Raw genomic sequence first — 21,573 nt, 5'->3', positions numbered from 1 at the left:
CATGACATAAGACACATCTGATCCTGGCAGCACCAATATACTTCAAAAGGATGATGGGCATCAGAAAGGCTCCTTACGGATTTTGCTAGACATTTGAACAAGAGACTGCTCTTGATGTGTGAGCTGGACATGCGGGACCCACAGAGAGATGACTGCTGAACTTGCCTAAAGAAGGTGAGATGAGGGGGCTGGAGAGATGGCTCAGAGGTTAAGAGCATTGCCTGCTCTTCCAAAGGTCCTGAGTTCAATTCCCAGCAACCACATGGTGGCTCACAACCATCTGTAATGGGGTCTTGTGCCCTCTTCTGGCCTGCAGGCATACACACAGAATATTGTATACATAATAAATAAATAAATAAATATTAAAAAAAAAGAAGGTGAGATGATCCTTCAGGTTCCTTCTTCATGAAAGAGTCTGCCAGACATTCTGCAGGATACAGAAGAAAGTGACTGACAAACTGCCAATATAGATGGAACTGTCCTCAAAATTTTCTTCTTCATGGAAAAGTCTGCCAGATACTATGGGCCTGTAGGCTGAAGATGGATGCCCCAATGATACAGAAGAACTTTGGGTGACTGTCCAGGCAGAGAGATGTCTCTGTAAATTCTAGAGTTTTGGAAGTTGCTTACAATGCACTTCCGGCTAACTTAGATAATATTATATCTTTCTGGAGTCTTTGATGGATTTGAAGAATAGTTAAAATTATAGTTTTCCTTAGTTATTATTAAAAAGTAGACATAAATATTGTAACTGTAATTCTTGCTTGATACCTGTTTTGTTATATGTCATTTTACTATGTTAAAGTTAAGAACCTTCCGTTTTATTTAGACAGAAAAGGGGAGGTAGTGTGAAATTCCCCTCTCTATGCTGTCAATACCACTGGTTAATTTTATTTGGGTGTGTGTGTATTGTTCTATTTTCTTCATTAGTCACAAATGCTAAACGATCACAGGAAAACTTGGTGTAAGGTATAGGAGCATGCTGTATTCTTTTCACTATTTTTAATGTTCTTTTTAAAAGTGTTCTTGAGGGCTGTAGAGATGGCTCAGTGGTCAAGAGCACTGGGTGCTCTTCCAGAGGACCTGAGTTCAATTCCCAGCACCCACATGGTGGATCACAGCCATCCCTAGTGGGATCTGAGGCCCTCTTCTGGTAAAGGTGTCCATGTGGATAGAGCATTCACATCTATAAAATAAATAAATAAATCCTTTTAAAGTGTTCTTTTTTCTTTTTTTCTTTTTTTTGGTTTTTTGAGACAGGGTTTCTCTGTGGTTTTGGAGCCTGTCCTGGAACTAGCTCTGTAGACCAGGCTGGTTTCGAACTCACAGAGATCCGCCTGCCTCTGCCTCCCAAGTGCTGGGGATTAAAGGCGTGCGCCACCACCACCCGGCTCTTTTAAAGTGTACTTAAGCCAGTCGGTGGTAGCTTTAATCCCAGCACTCGGGAGGCAGAGGCAAGCAGATCTCTGTGAGTTTGAGGACAGCCTGGTCTACAAGAGCTAGTTCCAGGACAGGCTCCAAAGCTACAGAGAAATCCTGCCTCAAACAAACAACAACAACAACAGTGTTCTTGAATAATATTAAAATGTACAGATACTGAGATTAATAAGGCTTCAATTCATGTAAAAGCACTCCGAGTTTGGGAGCCGTTACATAGGCTCCTGAATTCAACGTGAGCAGTGACTATGAGAAATCTGTGTATGGCTCTTTGGACTGAAAAGCTGAACTGCTGGTCTGGTCCTGCCTGTGGGTAGACGACGAGGAAATGAACTAGTTCCAGAGGGACTGACTTACCTGTGGTTCTCTACCTCTACTCTGGCTTCTTCCAGGTGCCTCAAGCTCTCAGCAGATTGGCGTCAGCGGTCCACACCCGAGGTCGAAGCCCTCCTCCCTCCTGGGCGGGACTTGGAGCTGTGCACACCGCGGGAAAGATGTTCTGATGTGTGGCCCCTGCTTGGATGTACTTTCTTTCAACCTTTAACTGACAGACAAATGCAGGAAAGATGGCCTTCTGATGGATGTCAGCACTGGTTAAGAGGGGAAGTCTTTTTGGCACCCATGCCAGCTCTTCCCTCTGAGTCGTGAAGACCGGTTCTGCCCAAGCCGAGGTGCCCGAGCCCGTGCTATCCGCTCCATCACCACTAGAGGGAGCCACGAGGGGCTCTCCGCGGCTTCTTCCCAGTGCTCAGCCCAGAGTAATGGTCCCTTCACGTCAAAGTGTGAGGAGGGCTAATTGGAAAGAAGGTGATCAGCGGGAGTGCATAGGGGGCAAGTAAGGTACCGAATGGGTGGATACGATAAAACATTATATATATATATATATATATATATATATATATATATATATATATGTGTGTGTGTGTGTGTGTGTGTGTGTGTGTGTGTGTGTGAGAGAGAGAGAGAGAGAGAATACCATAATAAAAGTCGTTATTATATATAATTAACATGTACTAATAAAGAACATTTAAAAATAAAAAATGTGAGCCCCAAGCCTGTGACTTCAACCTTGGAGAGTGCCTCGCACTAAAGGCCCCACACTGCCCTCTCCTGTGAAAAACTTGTTACGCTGTTGCTCCCACTATGTCAATTAGAACAGAGAGGCTAACAAACCTCTCCAGGGTCACACAGCTGTCAAACCCAGGGGCCTGGCTCCCGATCTCCCTGCCTCAGAAGGTCTCTCTTTAGAAGATCTGAAGCATCCTTACCATCGCCTTCTATCCCGGGAAACCAAGCACAGGACAGAACCAGAGCACAGTGTGGGTGGCCCCATCTGTCAAGGGTGGACAGCAGACTAAGCTTCAAAGGCCAGACCCTTGGCAGACGACCCCAGCAGGAATGCAGGGGGTACAGAGAGACAGAGGGTGCCAGCCTGCCCCCAGGACAGTAGGGAAGTCGTGGTAACTCTCTCCCAGGCGTGGGTGACAGCTGCGGTCTAGGGCAGGACAGAGGCCCCACATGGTAGTAACTTTCACTCACAGTGTCTGGGGCCTAATCTCATTACTCTACAGGGACCTCCTGGACCACCCTCCCTGGTCCCTTTAATCCCCTGATCCCTCTGGGAATAGTCCAAGGTCCTCCTCATGCCAGTCCCTGCCAATCCAGGCCCATGCAGATCCCATTCTTCAGTCTTTGTCAGACCACCTGTGCCCCATTTCTGGGGTCCCCGTGGGAGGCCAGGAAGGTGGAAGGTCTCCCCTGCCTGCCACTTCCACACATCTTCCTAAAATGGCCTTCTTCCAGGCTCGCTGTTTTAGGAAACTCTTGTGGGTTTTGTTGCTGCTGTTTTGTTTATTCCCCCTGGGCTGGAACTGGAACCCAGAGCCTTGAACGTGCTAGACAAGTGCTCTATGTCCTGTTCCTTTCTAGGTGACTTCCGGGGCTTCAGTTTGGGTTTCTGTTTCAGGACGGATGGGAAGACACCCGGTGTCTGCAGTGAAGCTGTCAGCCGCTCCCTCTTCAGACAGCTGCTCTGAAGAAGACCCTGCACAATCAGGTGCTCAGCCCTCAAGGTGTCGGTACCCACGTGACTATTATCAGTGATATACAGCGTCAGAGTCACAAATGCCAAAGAAGCTTCCTGACTGCGGGCAAGTGTGAGAGGAGGATTTGAACTCAGTGTTGACAGTCACTCTTGGGTGTCCCTGGCTTTGTACTGAGCTCCTTATGACCAGGGACTTGGGCTCTACAACACTCTTACAAAGACAGGTCTTGTATTAGTCCCATTTTGCAGATGTAAACACTAAGGTTAATGAACAGCTTGAGTGGTGATACAGCTGCGAATTACTCTTCTCTAGAATTCTCCAAGGCATTCTATTGCCTCTAAGGGCACACTGAAGAGCAGAATTGATCCCCAAATAACTGATCCCCATAGTAGTATGCTTCCCTTTCTCCAGAAACATTCAATGTGATGCAGTCCAACGGGCTTCCAACCTCCATCACAACCAGATGGGGTGCAGCGCTGTCCCCTCCTCACTCTGGGCATTCAAGGGTTCCTTTTGGCTCTGGGTTTCCTCTCCCCCAACCTTCTGCTGCTGCTCCTCATTTACATAAATTATCTCTCCCCAATTATCCATCCAGCTGTCCCAACGGTGATCTGTGAATGAATTAAAAACAGAATATAATTTAATAATGACTGATTAGAAGATTAGTTGTTATATAAAAAGGAAAAGCCAAGAGCCAGCTAGTTGCCCTTAATCTGAGCCAATACCATCGTTATTCAGGAAAGCTGCCCCAGCCACCACCAGGCAGGGCAGACATGGGGGGCCAGGGCAGGAGGAGCTCAGGGTGGGTGGCAGACCACCCAGAGATAAGAACCTGAGTCCCATACAGCATAAGGACTAAGGGTGGCTGCTGTTACTTCTAAGTGGTTTGAGTGGTATCTGGGCATCTGTTCACGCCCCGAATCCCAAGCGCCCCTGGAACTAAACCACTGGATTCTCCTAAGGCCACCACTGTGCCCATAAGAGGCTCAACAGATTCTACTCAGCCTAGGATACAGGACTGCCAGATCACACAGGAGTGTGGGCATACAGATTGTTCTACAAAGAAATTTGCTTCTCTGGAGTGGGTGCTCAGAGAAGGAACTGGATGAGGGGCTGGAGAGATGGCTCAGCAGTCAACAGCCCTGGCTACTCTTCCAGAGGACCTGGGGTTCAATTTCCAGCACCCGCTCGGCAGCTCACAACTGTCTGTCACTCCAAGATCGGACACCTTCACATAGAAATATGTGCAGGCAAAACACCGATGCACGTTTTTTAAAAAAAAAAAAAAAAGAAGAAGAAGAAGAAAGAAAGAAAGAAAGAAAGAAAGAATCGGATGGGTTAGCCGAGAAAGGAAGGCTCCCTGGAGGAACTTGGTCCAGCGAAGGGAACTGGAGTTTCCTTTTTAGCTTTTCGATCTCAGCTCCAGTGTACCTTCTCCAGGAAGCCTGGCTGATGCCCCCAGATGCCCCCAATCTCCCGTATGATTCACATCTCCATCTATACCTGTTGCCACATCTGTCTGGGGGGCTTCGGTCCCTACATTGAGAGTTGCTTGAGGGAAAGAACCATAGCTCTTTTGCCTGTGCATCAACAGCGCTCTGTGCATCAATCAACAAAGACACAAACCCTCTGTGATTGCCTCCATGCAGGCTGGATCCTCCTTTCTGCTCTCCCAAAATGATGCCCTCAAAAATAAAGCAGGTTGGGCCAACAAGATGACTCAGCAGGTAAAAACACTTGCCACCAATTGTGATAACCTGGGTCCGATGCCAAAGACCCCCACATGGTGGAAGGAGAGAACCGACTTTCAAAACTTGTCCTCTGGCTGGATGGTGGTGGCACACGCTTTATCCCAGCACTCGGGAGGCGGAGGCAGGCAGATCTCTGTGAGTTCAAGGCCAGCCTGGTCTACAGAGCTAGTTTCAGGACAGCCAGGGCTACACAGAGAAACACGCACACACACACACACACACACACACACACACACACACACACACGTTATCTTCTGAACTCTATACATGACCATGGCTATGCCCCACTTTCCACACGTGATAGTTAAAAATGTTTAAATACTTTTAAAAATATAGCAGGTTGGTGTTGTTCAGGATGTCTGTCCACCACTCTGTCCATCTGTCTGTCTAGTTTTAATAAAGATGGGTGGGTAGTGTCATGGTTAACAGGACAGGTCGGAGTCTGACTACATGGGATAAACCTCCGGTCCTCAGCTTCCTCTGTGACCTTTGGCATGTTGATGATCAGTGCCTCAGTTTACTCTTCTTTAAAGTGGGTGTTCGTCATAGCAGTCCCCGCCTCCAAGGGTTCCATGAGGGTTAAATCAAGAACGGAAGAAAAGTGCTCAGTACTCTTGAGTGCAGAGTGGGCACTAAGTCAACACGTCATAGTTGCTGCTCAGTGTCTGTCTGTCTGTCTGTCTGCTTCCAGACAAGAGTGCCTAAGCTCAGGGACTGACTTCTCCCCTGCCCAGGCTGGCCTTGAACTCACAGAAACCCTCCCATCTCTGCCTCTCCGAGTGCTGGGATCAAAGGTGTGTGCCACCACTTCTGGCTGGCTTCTCCTCTTGGTATTGAGTGGACAGACAGGCCTGCATAGGACTCTTTCAGCTCTAGTCGCCACACCAAAGGGCCCAAAAGACAGGACTAGTATAGCTTATCTAAAACTTGCCCTCCCTGGAGAGATCCATGGCCCACAGCAGGCGCATGTGAGGGGTGGGACTTCGGCAGTCGGGTCTGGGCAGTACACCCATGCGGTGGGCACAAGTGGACATTCTTCCAGGCCGGCGGACACACCATGGATCAAGAGGCAGATTGTTAGAGGAAGCAGGCATACTGACAAGGTGTGCGGCTGACGTGGGTGACCAGGGCCACCACAGGTAGGACTCTGAAGGGCGTGGTCTGTGGTACAGAGGATGGGATCCTCCCCAAATGTGTAGAGAGACAAAGAATGTGTGCAGTGTTTCTTGATTAGCCCGCTGAGATTCCCCCAAACTTTCCTAGTTATCAAAACTTCTTTTGAGACAGGGTCTCGCATATCCTAGGCTGGCCTGAGACTTAATACAGAACCAGGATGACCTTGAACTTCTGATTATCCTGTCTTGACCTCCTGCTTGGACTTCAGGCCAGCCACCTACCCAGTGCTTCTTACACGGTAGGCTGATTACCAACTGAACTGCATCACCAGCCTTCTCTGGTCATGGAGAGAAATCAGTCCAAGAACCTGTGGGCTGCCCTTCAGTATGGAGGATTAGTTCCAGGACACCCATAGCAAAGCTGCACAAGCCCCTTATATTTGATGGCAGAATATTTGCACGTAACTCAAGAGTGTTCTTCAAGACACCTCAACTCCTCTCTCTATTACTTAACTATACAATATGAGTTCTGTGTAAACTGCGTGGTTGTGTTATTATTATATTACTAAAGGACAAGAAAGATATGCCCATGTTCCCTGAAGGTGCAGTTTTTCTGAACATTGTCCATCCACGCTTTCTTGAATTCAGGTCTGTAGAACTCATGGATAAGGAAGGCCAGTGTATTTGACAGGGGCCCTAGGTCAGACTCCTAAACAGGAAGTTTCTGTATCACTGTGTCCTCCCACTCAGGTCAGGGCCTGGAGTTGCAGTGATCTATAGGAATGGGCTGACTGGTGACTCCCATCTTCCCCAGCACCCCTGACACCCAGCAGCATCCTCTGACCCAGTCTGGTCTCTCCATTTCCCCCATAGAGCCCAGAACACATCCGTCCATATTGCATGGGGGGTAGGGCTCGGAGAAGCTCCTAGGCCAGCCCAGGCTGTGGGATAATTTGATATTCAAATCCTGGCAAAGACCTGCTTCAAATTGCTACAAATTAAGCTGATTTTGGCCCTCTGGATGAGGGATTTGCTCCTGTGGATCAGCCTTCCCAGGACTTGATGAGGTCAGATGACAGAAGAAGGGACAAGAGAGAGAGCCCGGAGGGCTGGGAAATTGCGGGGCGTGGGCAGCCGAGATCCTGAAGTTAAGGGAGATTCCCAAAGGCTCAAAAAACATCTCTGCCGGGGCGGCAGAGCATCTGGTCCCAAATGGGTCAGTGCTGTCCCCCAGATTTCCAGGAAAGCCCAGCCCCTTGCTGTACACAGACAGTCAGTGTAAGTCCACTGTCCAAGCCATCCAAGGCAGAGCTGATCACTCATTTCCCTGGGGAGGAAACAGGGGCTCTGAGGGTTGAGACGGGGGTGACTCTGCAGACCAGACTTGCAGACCAACTTGCAGTGTGACCTTGAGCCATTAACCCCTCTTCTAAGGTGTATTAGCCATGCACACTCGGCAAAAGGCACACAGCCAGTATTCTGTAAACACTGGCCAGGGTTCTAGACAAAGCCTGAGGTTCAAGGTGGCTGAACAGGGGGACCAGAGCCAGGGGTACTCTGGGTCTCTCTCAGTTGCTCAGGGAAGCATCAGTCCCCTGCCTTCTCCTCGCTCTGCCTCCCTCCTGAGCAGACACCTCCTCACCCGTGCAGCACCTCATCTCCATCTGCTTGATCAGGGCCTGGACTGTATATTGCAGCAATTTCAAATTGCACCATTAAAGATTTTATGCTGGAGACGTTAAAATTAAAAAGATCTATGTGCAAAGAGTCACAACGAATTTAATCAACTTGATTTAATAGAAAACAGCAAATGGAATTTATGATGCTCCAAAAGACAACGGATTTTTTTCCCCACAAAAAAATTATAATAAAAAGCACTTTGTGGAAAACAGAAAGTGGAGTGGGGGGGGACTCCCCATCTGAGAGTTTAGGGGGGGACTCCCCATCTGAGAGTTTACCAGAACCTAATCTGGGGAGAACGTTGGCTGGAGCGGTTTGTCTGCTAATCCCAGCTGCCATTAAAATATTAAAGCTAAATCTAATCGTCTCTTTATCCAAAATAAGCGACTTTTGTGTGGAGAGAAAACGTCTAACCCCTTAGGAGGAGAATTAGTCCTAATGCATCAAATGGAATTCAGTCCAGGCTGAGGCGAAATAGGGTTTAGAGGCAAATGAGACGGTAATAGAACTAAAACCCAGAATGACAAATTAAAAACCCTCATTTACACGAATTAAAACGGCTCACAAAAGGGATAGAAACCCAGCCCTGCCCTCCTCAACCCCTAGGCTGCTTCACCACCTATGCCTCCCCCATCTCATCACCTAGTTCATTGTCACCCACCTGCAGCTCCCACAGCGTGACCTCATCCTGCCCACCTCTGCCATCCTAGATGCTTCCAGGCTGAAGTACACAGCATTCCCCGTGCAAGCCCAAGCCGGAGTCTGACATAGCCTCACCCATGTCCCAGTGTGTCCCTCACCATGGATCCCCCTGCCTCAGCCCCCTGAGTGCTGGGATTTATAGCATGCTCCACCATCTCCTGTTAGCTTTCGGAAGTAGGGATTACAACCCTTGTCCTCACACAGCTTCCATCCCCAGCCTTGGCCCCTCAGGGTTACCGCCTGGCCTAGTTCCCAGGGACTTCATGAGGAAATGCCATATGGAAAGCTCCAGAACAGGCCTGGTACGTGGCGACCACTTGCAGGTTCTCATTTATGGCACCTTTCAAGACCTCACGGCTGCTCAGACACTGAGACACCTGGGGAACTAGGCCTCTGCGCCTGGGGAAGAGAGAACATTTGGCAAGGATCCCACGGAGAAGCATAGTGGGTGACCAGCAGCCAACTCGGAACACCAGGGAGGATCACCTCCCCGGGTTGTCACTCATAGGGGCCAACCCATATGTTCTGGCCTCTCATCAAGCAGCCCCCTGTCTCAGTGTTAGCATTATAGCTCCTCCTTCATGCTCAGTCCCCATGGGAATTACCGGTCAAGCTCTGAGTCCCCTCACATTAAAACAAAATCCTGCTTATGTGTATCTCAGGGGAGAGACTGTGTCCGCAGAAGTCTCAAGGGCCTCTCTGTACATACCCCGTCACGGATTCATGGAACCTGAGTACACATGAACCTGACAACTTTCCTCTTCTGAGCCTATTTGGACTGCAGAGAGGAGAGGGTGCAGGCCTTTGTGGGCACTTCAATTGCATGGCATCCTCAAATCCTCCCCACCCCTCATTTTTGTTTTTATTTCTGTTTTTGTTTTTTTTCAAGACAGGGTTGCTCTGTGTAGCCCTGGTTGACCTTGAACTCAGAGATTGCTGCCTCTGCGTCCAGAGTGCTGGTATTAAAGGTGTGCACCACCATGCCAGGCCTCTCAGGATGGTTTTTAGCATAGTTTGTTTTTCTCACTAGTTTTCTTGCTCTTTTACCTCGACTGGCCATACCCTCACTCCAGTCCTGTCTTGAGCTTGAAATCTTCCTGTCTCAGTTCTCCAGGTAGCTAAGATTACAGACTTGGCAATAGTTTTCTTTGCATCTGTAATGTCTTACTTTTCTTTTCTTTCTTTCTCTTCTTTTGCTTGTGGTTTGTTGTTGTTGTTGTTGTTTTGTTTTTTGTTTTCTAGATAAGGTTTCTCTGTGTAGCCCTGGCTATCCTGAAACCTGCTCTGAAGACCAGGCTGGCCTCAAACTCAGAGATCTTTCTAGGGAGCTGGAGAGATGGCTCAGTGGTAAAGAGCACTGGCTGCTCTTCCAGAGGACCTGGGTTCAGTTCCCAGTGTCCATATGACAGTTCATAACTTTCATAACGGCAATTCCAGTGATTTGTCACCCTCACAAGACATAGATGGAGGCAAAACACCAATGCACATGAAGTAAAAATAAATAAATCAGAGATCCTACTGCCTCTGCCTCCTGAGTGCCATTAAGGGCAGGCGTCTCTGCCACCTTGCAATGTCTTACTTTTCACCACAAACATGTATGGTAGTAACAATAAATCTGTGCTTTGAATAAATCCTGGCATCGGGGCTGGAGAGATGGCTCAGTGGTTAAGAGCAGTGCCTGCTCTTCCAAAGGTCCTGAGTTCAGTTCCCAGCAACCACATGGTGGCTCACAACCATCTGTAATGAGGTCTGGTGCCCTCTTCTGGCCTACAGGCATACACACAGACAGAATATTGTATATGTAATAAATAAAGTATTTAAAAATAAAATAAAATAAATCCTGGCATCGAACCGTTCAAATTCCTGTGACTCATCTAACTCACAGGCAGGGAACCTGCTACACTAGCAACAGCAGACTCAGCAGGGTTGGAATCCCATGATCCCCTGCAGGAGGAAGGCAAGGAAGAAGTGACCATGACTGCTCAGCGAGTGGGCAGTCGAGCGGCTTGCAAGGCTCTGCCCCTCACATGAAGGCTGGGGTGACAGACATTTCTAGTGGTCAACATCTGGAACAGACATTCCTAGTTGTCAACATCTGGAACGGACCAAAGCCCAAGGGACGGCTGCACCCATGTGGGATTTTTCTTGACCAGACTATTTGAAGTTAGAAGACCCAACTTTAATCTGGACTACAGCTTCTGCTGGCAGCCTATAGGAAAGACACAGAAGAAGGAAGCTTGCTTTCCTGGCCTGTTTGCTCTTGCCCTTGCTGGCAAGTTCATTCCTTCCCCAGCATTAGAGTCTACTTCGTTGGGAATCCATCATATACTGAAGGTCAACTGAGACATCCAGCCTTGTAGACTGAACAATTACGGGATTCTGGGACTTTCTTTTGGTAGACAGCCATTGTTGAACTAGCCGGACCACAGACTATAAACCACTCTAATTATTTCCTTTTATATGTGTGTGTGTGTGATATGATAGAATGTATATATGTATATATTATTACATCATTACTATATATATTTTCTACCCTGACTAATACAGTGGGGAGGTGAAGGGGTTCTACAGTCACACAACAATGGTAGAAGGAGAAGACAGAAGGAGGCCCTGGGGTTCAACCGTGCATATAGGTGTGCTATATTAGGGCTCTCCAGAGTAACAGAACTTACAGAATGAATATATATATATATATATATATCCCTAATAAATCCTAGTAAATTGATAAATTCTAATAAATCATTTCTATAAAGGGGATTTATTAGAATGACTTGCAGGTTGTCATCAGCTAATCCAATAGGGGCTGCATATAAACGGAAGGTCCAAGACTCCGGTAGTTGTCAGGCCACGAGGCTGGATGTCTCATCTAGTCTTCAGCATGCCCCGGAATTCCCAAGATTTAAGCTCTAATGCCACCAGTGGAGGAATGGGCTTCCTAGGGTGGGCTGCCAGCAGAAGGCGAGGTACAGATTAAAAGTGGATCCTCCCACCTCGAAGATCACCGTTAGAAGTGGGTCTTTCCACTTCAAATGATGTAATTAAGAAAAAAAAAATCCCTCACAGATGTGCCCAGTCTTTTGAGTTGTAGTTAATTCCAGATGTAGTCAAGTTGACAACCAAGAATGGCCTTCACTGGTGCCTTCTGAGAGGAGGCAGAAATGAGCCCATAGGCAGGTAGGTACCCAGGGTTCTTTGCATGCTGGATTGAGGTACTGGAAAAGAAGGGAGTGACTCTGAAGTGCCTGAAGCTCAGGGCCCAGAGCAGATAACCAATGGCCCGACAGGTTCCTGGAGCTGACTTACCCTCAGCCAGAGGAGACTCACAGAGCTGGGGGGCGGGGCTTCGTGGTGGGCGGGACTTCGTGGTGGGTGTCTGCCTAGCATCCCTGCACTCCATCTCCAGCATAAGCAAAAGAGAGGGCAAGAGAGAGAGCTGCAAAGATCCGGTTAGCCAGGGGTTCTTCTCACGACTATTCTGAGTTGGGTTTATTCCATATCGCCATCTTTTTAACTTTCATCTTTATTCTCCTAGAGCATACGCGCAAGTGAGTGTCCTCATTCTTCAGTGTCCTTATGACTGCCTGGGGACAGAGTGGGGCTGTTGAGGTGACCAGATTGGCTGAAGAAACTGGACTTTCGGAGTCCCCCGATGACTCAGTTCAAGACCCATCTCTGCCTCTCACTTCCCTGTGTCCCTGGACAAGCCTCTGTCTGAGGCTTCTCTCCAATGGGAGTTATGACAGACAACACGCATCTTAACGAAGCTCACCTTTAGCTGCAGGTGACAGAACCCAACTGAGAGAGAACACTGGAGCGTGGAATGATCTCCAGTAGGGTGCAAGCGACCCTTGAGCCTCCACAGCAACAGGACGAAGGACTCGTGGTGTCCTGCTTCCCCCAGCTGGGGATGGGGTTGGGAACCTACCCCTCTACCACAGAACTGCCTTCATCCAGGAAACACAAGCTGACCCAGCTCAACCTAAGGACCTAGTGCGATCATGATGGTTTGGCTCAGTCTCCAGTCACCTTGACCTCTGCCAGGAGATGGGCTTGTTTTGTTCATTATCAGTCTCAGAATGAGCTATGTGAAGTGAATCCTGAACCGAACCTTAGTTTAGGCAAGGCCAGAGTCTTAGTTAGTTAGGGTTTATTGCTGTGAAGAAGGGACACCATGACCATGGCAGCTCAAATAAAGGAAGACATTTAATTGGGGCTGGCTTACAGTTCAGAGGTTTAGTCCAGTATTGTCATGGCAGGAAGCACGGCAGCATGCGGGCAGACATGGTGCTGGAGAGGTAGCTGAGAGTTCTCCATCCGGATCCACAGGCAGCAGGAAGAGACAATGAGCCACGAGGCCTGGTTTGAGCTTCTGAAACCTCAAAACCCACGCTGTAATAACACACTTCTTTCAACAAAACCACATCTGCTCTCACAAGGTCACACTTCCTAATAGCACTGTTCCTTATGGACCAAGCATTCAAACATGAGTCTGTGGGGGCCATTCCTACTCACATCTCCACAGCCAGGTGCCAGGGTCAATTCAGGGCCCCTGAGGGAGAGAGAAAGTCCCTACGGTATAGAAATCGTTTGCTACATAGCATTTGTAGAAGTTGTGGATTGCTAAACAGATTCCGTCTTCTTGCTGTACAACCCTACTCATTGTGTCCAAACACACCGTGACACAGCTACTTAGCTGACCAGCTGTGGCCACACGGCGGCTCAGTTTCCTCATCTGTGACAGTAAGAAGAATCAGCATCTGCACCCCTTCAGTTTCTCTATGACTGTTAAATGAGATAATCCATGTATTAATGCCCCACAGAATGGCTGGCACTTAGCAAGCGCTCAATAAATATTAAGTGAGATTGAGAAGCGACTATAAATCTCAACAGATAAGTGTGAACGCTATGTAAATGCCAGATAGTAAAATACCAAGGCAACAGGAATAAATCTCAGGTGGGTCTTCACAAGGCTGACGTGGAGAAAGGCAGGCAGAGGAGCTGTAACTGTGGACAAGAATGAGGCAGAAAAAAATAACTAATACTTGTGGGTAAAGGGCTGAGAGCATCTAGATCACCATCTGTAGTCAAGAAGCAGACGAAGGGATTTCTAAGTGATCCTTTTCTATTTCCTGGGCTCATTCATGAGTGTTTGTCTCCCAGAGCCTGCAAAGAAAGCCAGGGCTGGCATCACTGTCCCCATTTTACAGATAAGGGAACTGAGGCACAGAGGAGTTTAATGACCACCCAGCTGGAAGGACACCTGCTGTGGGATAGTGCTCTGGTACCTGTAAAGATTTGTCACTCGTATTGGTTTAATAAAACGCTGATTGGCCAGTAGCCATGCAGGAAATATAGGTGTGGCAACCAAACTAGGAGAATTCTGGGAAAAGAAAAGGCAAAGACATAGTCACCAGCCATATACATAGGAAGCAAGATGAGAATGCCTTATTGAGAAGAGGTACCAAGTCATGTGGCTAAACATAGACAAGAATTATGGGTTAATTTAAGTTGTAAGGGATAGTTATTAATAAGCCTGAGCTAATAGGCCAAATAGTTTATAATTAATATAAGCCTCTGTGTGTTTCTTTTGAACTGAACAGCTGCAGGACTGGGCAGAACAGAAACTTCCATTCACAGGCACTGCAAGTCAACTGGGATCAGAACCATATCCATACTCTCATTGGGCAAAGGGTGCTAGGCATCAAGGGAAAGATTCTCCCGACAAAGCAGGAGGCCAAGGTTGGTGAGGACTAGGCATGGCCCCCACAATAATAAAATCCATCGCAGGACTTTACAACAGTATTTCATGAAATCCACATGATGACTCCATAACAAAGGTTTTTTCATTCCCATTGAGCTAGGGGTGATAGTTTATGCTTATCAGGGTGCCCTCTGTCCCTGGACTAACCCTGTCTCCTGCTAGACCCTCAGTGCCCATGACCCTGCAATGCTCCTTTCAAGGGCTAGCCTGCTCTCAACCTTTCCCTCTGGCCTCTTTGCCTTCTGGGTCATCCTAAGAAAAATCCTCATGGCCTCTCCCTAAAGCCTGTACACTTGCTACTAAGATCTGGACAGCATGCGCTCATGTTTTGGTTGCAAGCCTGACCCCTAGCATCACAATATTGGAAGACAGCAGAACCTCTCAGGGATGGCCCTGGCCATAGAGTAAAACTTGTCACTGGAACCTTGCCCTCGGAAGAAAAGATGGCAGACCTGCCATCAAAAGAAACGGTGGGGCCGGTCGGTGGTGGCGCACGCCTTTAATCCCAGCACTTGGGAGGCAGAGGCAGGCGGATCTTTGTGAGTTCGAGACCAGCCTGGTCTACAAGAGCTAGTTCCAGGACAGGCTCCAAAACCACAGAGAAACCCTGTCTCGAAAAACTTAAAAAAAAAAGAAACGGTGGGGCCCTGTCTCTATCTTTCTTCCTCTCACTTCCTGACCGTGGTGAGGTAAGCAAATCATTCTCTCCTGTATTCGCCCCAGGGGGTACTGCCCAACCGTCAGTCCAAAACCAACAGACTAGCAATGAGGCAACTAAAACCTGCCCCAAAGCGATCCCTTTCTCTTCCAAGTTCAGCAGCTCAGGTTTTCTTTGCTCTTTAGTTTGTTTTATTTATTCATTTGATTTTTTTGTTTGTTTGTTTGTTTGGTTTTGGTTTTTGAAACAAGATCTTGCTATATAGTCCTAGCTGTCCTGGAAACTCACTCTGGAGACCAGGCTGACTTTGAACTCACAGCCATCCACCTGCCTCTGCCTCCTGTGCTGGAATTAATGGTGTGTGCCACCATGCCAAGCTTCAAGAATTTTGTTGCAGTAATAGAAAGTTAATTAACAACAGGAGTTCTGCTTTTTTTTCTACTATATTATTGTATTTTTGTGAAACAGGGTCTTGCCTAGATTACATTTCTCTTGCTAACAAAAATAGTATCTTGGGGAGAAGAGATGGCTCAGTGGTTAAGAGAACTGGCTGTCTTCCAGAGGACCCACAATGTCCCCTTACAACCATCTGTAACTCTACTCCCAGGGCCTTGATGCCTTCTTCAGTTCTCCATAGGCATGGTTCACATACACATAAAATAAAGATAAAGCCTTGCCAGGAGGTGGTAGCACACGCTTTTAATCCCAGTACTCAGGAGGCAGAGGCAGATGAATCACTGAGTTCGAGGCCAGCCTGGTCTACAGAGTGAGTTCCAGGACAGCCAGGGCTACACAGAGAAACCTTATCTTGGAAGGTGAAAAAAAAAAGAAAAGAAAAACAGTTAAAAATCTTTCAAGGAGCCAGGCGGTGGTGGCGCATGCCTTTAATCCTAGCACACAGGAGGCAGAGGCAGGCGGATCTCTGTGAGTTCAGGGCCAGCCTGGTCTACAAGAGCGAGTTCCAGGACAGGCTCCAAAGCTACAGAGAAACTCTGTCTCAAAAAACAAACAAACAAAAAAACAAAACAAACAAAACAAAAATCGAGGTACTTGGGAAGATTCATTGAGATGGTATGAATAAAGCCAGGAGGCTGGAAAGGTGACTCCATGGTTGGGAACACTAGGTATTCTGGGGGACCTGGGTTCACTTCCCACAGGGCAGCTCACCAGCATCTCCAGTTCCAGTTCCAGAAGATCCAGCGCCCTCTTCTGGCGCCTGTGGGCACTACATGCACATGGTGCACAGACATACACGCAGGCAAAACACCCAAACCCACTAGGTAAAAATAAATAAATCTAAAAACCATTTAAAAAAGAAATCCAAAACTTAACAAACGCTCGTTGTGTGTAAATTAAACATGAGTCAAAAGCCCTCTTGAAAGGACTGAGGGTTAGCTTACAGATAGAGCATTTGCCTGGCACCCATGAGGTCCTGCATTTGACTGTCCATGTGGAAAAAAGAAAAACCCTCTCCTGGCATCAGGCTCTTTACTGAACAAAGAGAGCAGATCACGCCCAGCATCTGAGGACAGAGGAAAGAGCAGGCAGCTTGGGTGTGGGCCCATCCTCATGCTTGCTCTCGGGGAGAACTGTCCAGCGCGAGAAAGATGATGTTCATCTCCCAGGAGCAAGCCCCCAATAGACGAGAGCGTTTCGGAAAGTACAGCACAGTCCTGGGTGGCAGATTTATAATGGGATTAATGGTTCAAAACCTTCTCCTTTGCTTCCTCGCAGTGTCCAGCCCCTCCCCAAAATGTGTTGCTCGCTGAGTGCTCAGCATTGACTCCAGGACACAGCAGCTGGGGCGAAGGATTTGGCTTAGGGCAGATTTGGGAAGACAGACACTGGGGCCACCCCAACACAGCAAACTCCCTTCTCCCTGATCTCCACCTCTGAAGTTTTATTCACACAGACCTCCTGAACTCTCAGCAGGGCTCAGGGGATTAAATGTGTTAAGAGGCCTGGCAACCATGAATAATAGCAGGAAGGACTATAACGAATTGAGTCCTCAAAGCCAGGCTCCATGCTCCATGCTGTAAGACTGCCCACTCTGGGGCTGGAGAGATTGCTCAGCAGTTAAGAGCACTTGCGGCTGTCCTGGAAGGCTCACACTTGGTTCCCAGCACTGTCATGGCAGCTCTCAACCGTCTGTCACTTCGGTTCCACGAGGTTCAATACCCTCTTCCAACTTCTCAGGCACCAAGCATGTAGGTGGTACACACGCATACACGCAGGTAAATATTCATATGTAGATTCTGGAAGGCTGGTTTTACTTTGACCCCTGTTTTGCAGGTGAAGAAACTAAAGGTGCAGAGAGTTTGGATGGCTTTCCCAAAATTACTAAGCAAATTCTAGAGCAAAGGTCAAAACCCCGGCAGCCTAACTCTAAAACCCATGACCTTGACCTCTGTGTGGACCCAGGGTCAGGGGATACAGACCACTCTGGGGTTATCGGATTAGGTGGTTTGTTGTTAAATTGTTTTGATTGGTTGTGGCAGATTCCCAAATTGCCCTTGAAACTTGTGGCAATCCTCCTGTATCAGCTTCCCGAGTACTGAGGCTACAAGCCTGTCCCCATGCCTCTGCTTTATAGGTAAATCAAAGGAGGCTGAGGAAGAAGTTAAAATGATTTGATGCCAGCAGAGCCAGGATTTGAATCCACTCTGATCAGATTAAACGTCTCTGGTAGGGCACAGTTTACTTCTCCCAAGACCTAGCCCAAGCTTTCGGGAACAATCTTTCTCTGTAGACATCCTCCATACCTCACAAATACCTCACAAATGACTTTTTACGGGCGGGAGTTGAAACGGGGTCTCATTTGACACAGACTGGCAAAACTTGCTGTGTTTTTTTTGATTACAAAACTTTGATTTTGTAATCTTCCTACCTCTGCCTCCTAAAGTCTCGGATTACAGACCTGAACAACCACACCCAGTGGGTAGCTGTGGTCAAAGCAGAATGTGGCAGCCCCCCCTTACCCTGTACCTTAAAATCAATTGAGGGTCGCAGTTCCCAGGGTCTCTTTGGCTTCCTGCTGATGCAGGTCCCTCCCTCCACCTGAAACCTCTGGCAAAGGTGTTTCTCAGACAGTCAAAGGCCACCCCTGTTTGTAACCTCCTGGGACAGAGTGGTCACTCTTGGGATTGGGGACTTGCAGCTTCGGAAATAAGGACTGGTCAAGAGATTTCTCATCCTTGTCTCCTGGCAAGAGCCACCATCATCACTCACTCCCTTACTCTCCATCACTCATGCCCTTGCCCATCGGCTGGCATCTGGCTCAGTGCAGCGGCCTCACAATAAGTCAGAGATGTGACAGATGCCATTAGCATAACCTTTCCATCTCTCCTCCCAGAGCAGGCTGGCATGGAGCGTGGAGAGGAGGCCCAGAGAGGTACAGAGTCAAGAGAGAATAGTTTTTTCGTTTTGTTTTGTTGTTGTTGTTTTTGGTTTTTGAAGACAGGATTTCTCTGTGCAGCAGCTCTAACTGTCCTGGGAACTCACTCACTCAGCATGGCCGGGAGCTCTGCTCACAGCATTGTTGGTTATATGAGCGGTTCTGAATTCCATGAATACAGGTGAAAGATACTTCGAAATTGCAGACCCCCTGCTAAGCCAACTTCCACAGGTGGTAATCCAGGTGTTTTGGGAAATACACCTGACCCCAGAACTCGGGAGTTGGAGGCAGGAGAGTCAGGAGTTCAAGGCCAACTTGGGTATGTGGAGGAGTTGGAGGCTGTGAGGATATAGGAGCCCCATCTCACAAAAGCCTCAAAAACAGTAATAAAGCCTTCCACAAAATCAAAATCCAAACCAAAACACATTCCCTAATAGGATGTAGTAAGGACCAAAGACGGGACTGAGGGGCCCGAAAGATGTTTATGCACAGGGACAATGACAACATAACGGCTGTGGTGTGGTGTTCTTGGAGTGACTGGCACTCATCTCCCGATGCTTCTGCTCAGCGAGGCGCCCCTGCCGTGGCGTGGGAAGGAGACACCTCCCAGCAGTACTGTTAGCAAGGCCTAGCTGTTCTTGGTTTTGTTTCTTTTTCATGTGTTCATGAATTCACCTGTGCATTTTTCACATCTGTGCAAATGTGCATGTATGTGAATGCACACACACTTAGAGAACAGAGGGTTAACCTAGGATGGTTTGGCTTTGTTTTTTGGGGTGTTTTTGTTGTTGTTGTTTTTGTTTTAGGTTAGGATTTTTTTTTTCTTTTCAAGACTGGGTTTCTCTGTGTTACAGCCCTAGCTGGTCTCAAACTCACAGAGATCTGCCTCTGTCTCCCAAGTGCTGGGACTAAAGGTGTACACTACTACCTCCTGGCTGTGAATGTTCTTTCTCTAGACACTCTGGTTTTGTTTTTTTTTTTGTTTTGTTTTTTGTTTTTTGTTTTTTTGACAGGATCTCTCCCTAAGACCCAGGGGTGGCTGATTAGACTAGACTGGAAATATAGTTTCTTTTCCTATTGTTGTGGTAAACATTCTGACAGAAGCAACTCAAGTGCAAAGACACTTCCCTCTTTGCTGGGGAATTGGAGGCAGCAGAAGCTTGAAGCCTCTGGTCCTATTGAATCCGAAATCGGGATGGAGGAGACTGATGAGTGTGCTGGGCTGCTTAGCTCCTCCCCTTGTTACTTTACTTTCTGTATGTATAGGTTTTGCCTACATGTGTGTCAGTAGCCAAGGGGGCCAGAAGAGGGTGTTGGATCCTCTGGAACTGGAGTTATAGACAGTTGTTAGCCACCGTGTGGGTGCTGGGAATCAACTCAGATTCTCTAGAAAAGCAGTCAGTACTCTTTTACTGCTCAGCCATCTCCCCAACCTCCTGACTTAGAGTCCAGGACCTCAACCAGGACAACATATGGCTCAAAGTGAGAGGGTCTTTCTGCCTCAATTAATGCAATCAAGATATAGATAGATATATAGATATTTAAATTTTTAAATTAGCTGGGTTGAGGTAGCACACATCTTTAATCCCAGCACTCAGGAGGCAGAGGCAGTCGGATCTCTGTGAGTCCGAGGCCAGTCTGGTCTACAAGAGCTAGTTCCAGGACAGGCTCCAAAGCTACAGAGAAACTCTGTCTCCAAAAACAAAAACAAATCACATGTTCTGCACAGTGGGTAGAAGAGTCCCAGAAGAAATAAGACAATCTCCAGTTCTGGAAGGTGATAGAGGCACTAACACTAACTGGAGGGACCATAGAATGTATGGCCACATGTTCACCTTAGCTAGTGACACTTGGAACAGGCTCTGATCTGAGACCTGAAGCGACAATATAGGAGAAACCAATAGCACCGCCTCCAACTCAGGGATCCATCATGCCTACTCTCCAGGTAAAAGTCCTAGGCCGCCTGGAGCAGTGTCCTTATATTTCTCACTATGTTTCAGCTGGCACCACTGACCGCCCTTCTGCAGTTAGTGGAGAACTTTTCATTACCCTTCTACAAGGGCAATCCCAAGGCAATCCCAATTTCTGCCTTGAACTCCGAAGCCCCCCTTGCCTTACCTCTGGTTTGGGGCAGAACTCAAAGCTGCTAACTGAATGACTGGACCACAGAATAAATGAAGACCATCTATGAGTGAGGTTGGCCACACCTCGTGCTTATTCTATGGAGATCTTCAGAAACACGTAGTTGATCGGACAAGTTGGTCTCAGATAAAATCCCGGCCCTTGGGAGGATAATGCGGGAGAATAATGAATTTGAAAATAGCCTGGACTGTAGAGACAGATTCTGTCCTTAAAAACCAGGAAGAAAGCAAAAGAAAGGAAGGGCAAGGAGAAAGGGCTAGGGAGAAAAGGGGAAGGGAGGAAGCTCCCATCCTTGTTGAAGAAAATCCTACCTGTTCCCCTTTCCCACCAGGGCCTGATCCCTCTAAGGGACCCCAGTATTTATTGAGCAGCTGTTCTGAACTGGGGAGGCAAGCCACATAGCTCCCTCTCCACAGGCTTAATCCAATTCCCCGTACCCCTCGTTCCCACCATACAGTTCAGGGCCCTCCAGCCTTCCTTGTCCCGTATTTGAGTCTATTTGAGGCTGCTGAGTTAAGGGAGGGAGGAGGTCTCCCAGCCTCTAGTCTCAGTCTGCAGCCTATCCCAACGCGCGCCCCCCACCAGGGTTCTGTCTCAGTTAACCTTGGGACTGGTCCCAGGGAGGTTATACAACTCATAACCCCTATCCACTGAGTCTCCTGGAACAACCTCAAACCTAGCTGTTTCTCCTCGCCCCGCCCCCCGCGGGATCCCTGCCCAAGGGTACCCTTCAGAGCCCACCACTCTTGGCCTGCAGCGCCCTGGCCCCTAGGTGCCGGTGGCGGCGGGAGCTGCCAGCTTTTTGGAATTCCTAATCGCTCCTGGCCCCGGTGATTGGCTGTTCAGCTCTGACCCCACTTGGGCAGCCGCCTGGTTGGATAAAAAGGG

The sequence above is a fragment of the Microtus oregoni genome, unplaced genomic scaffold (assembly GCF_018167655.1).
Source record: "Microtus oregoni isolate MIOR12 unplaced genomic scaffold, Mior012 000009F_ref0000495, whole genome shotgun sequence".
Taxonomy (NCBI): Eukaryota; Metazoa; Chordata; class Mammalia; order Rodentia; family Cricetidae; genus Microtus; species Microtus oregoni.
The sequence above is the reverse complement of the archived record's forward strand: the minus strand, read 5'-3'. Positions refer to the sequence as shown.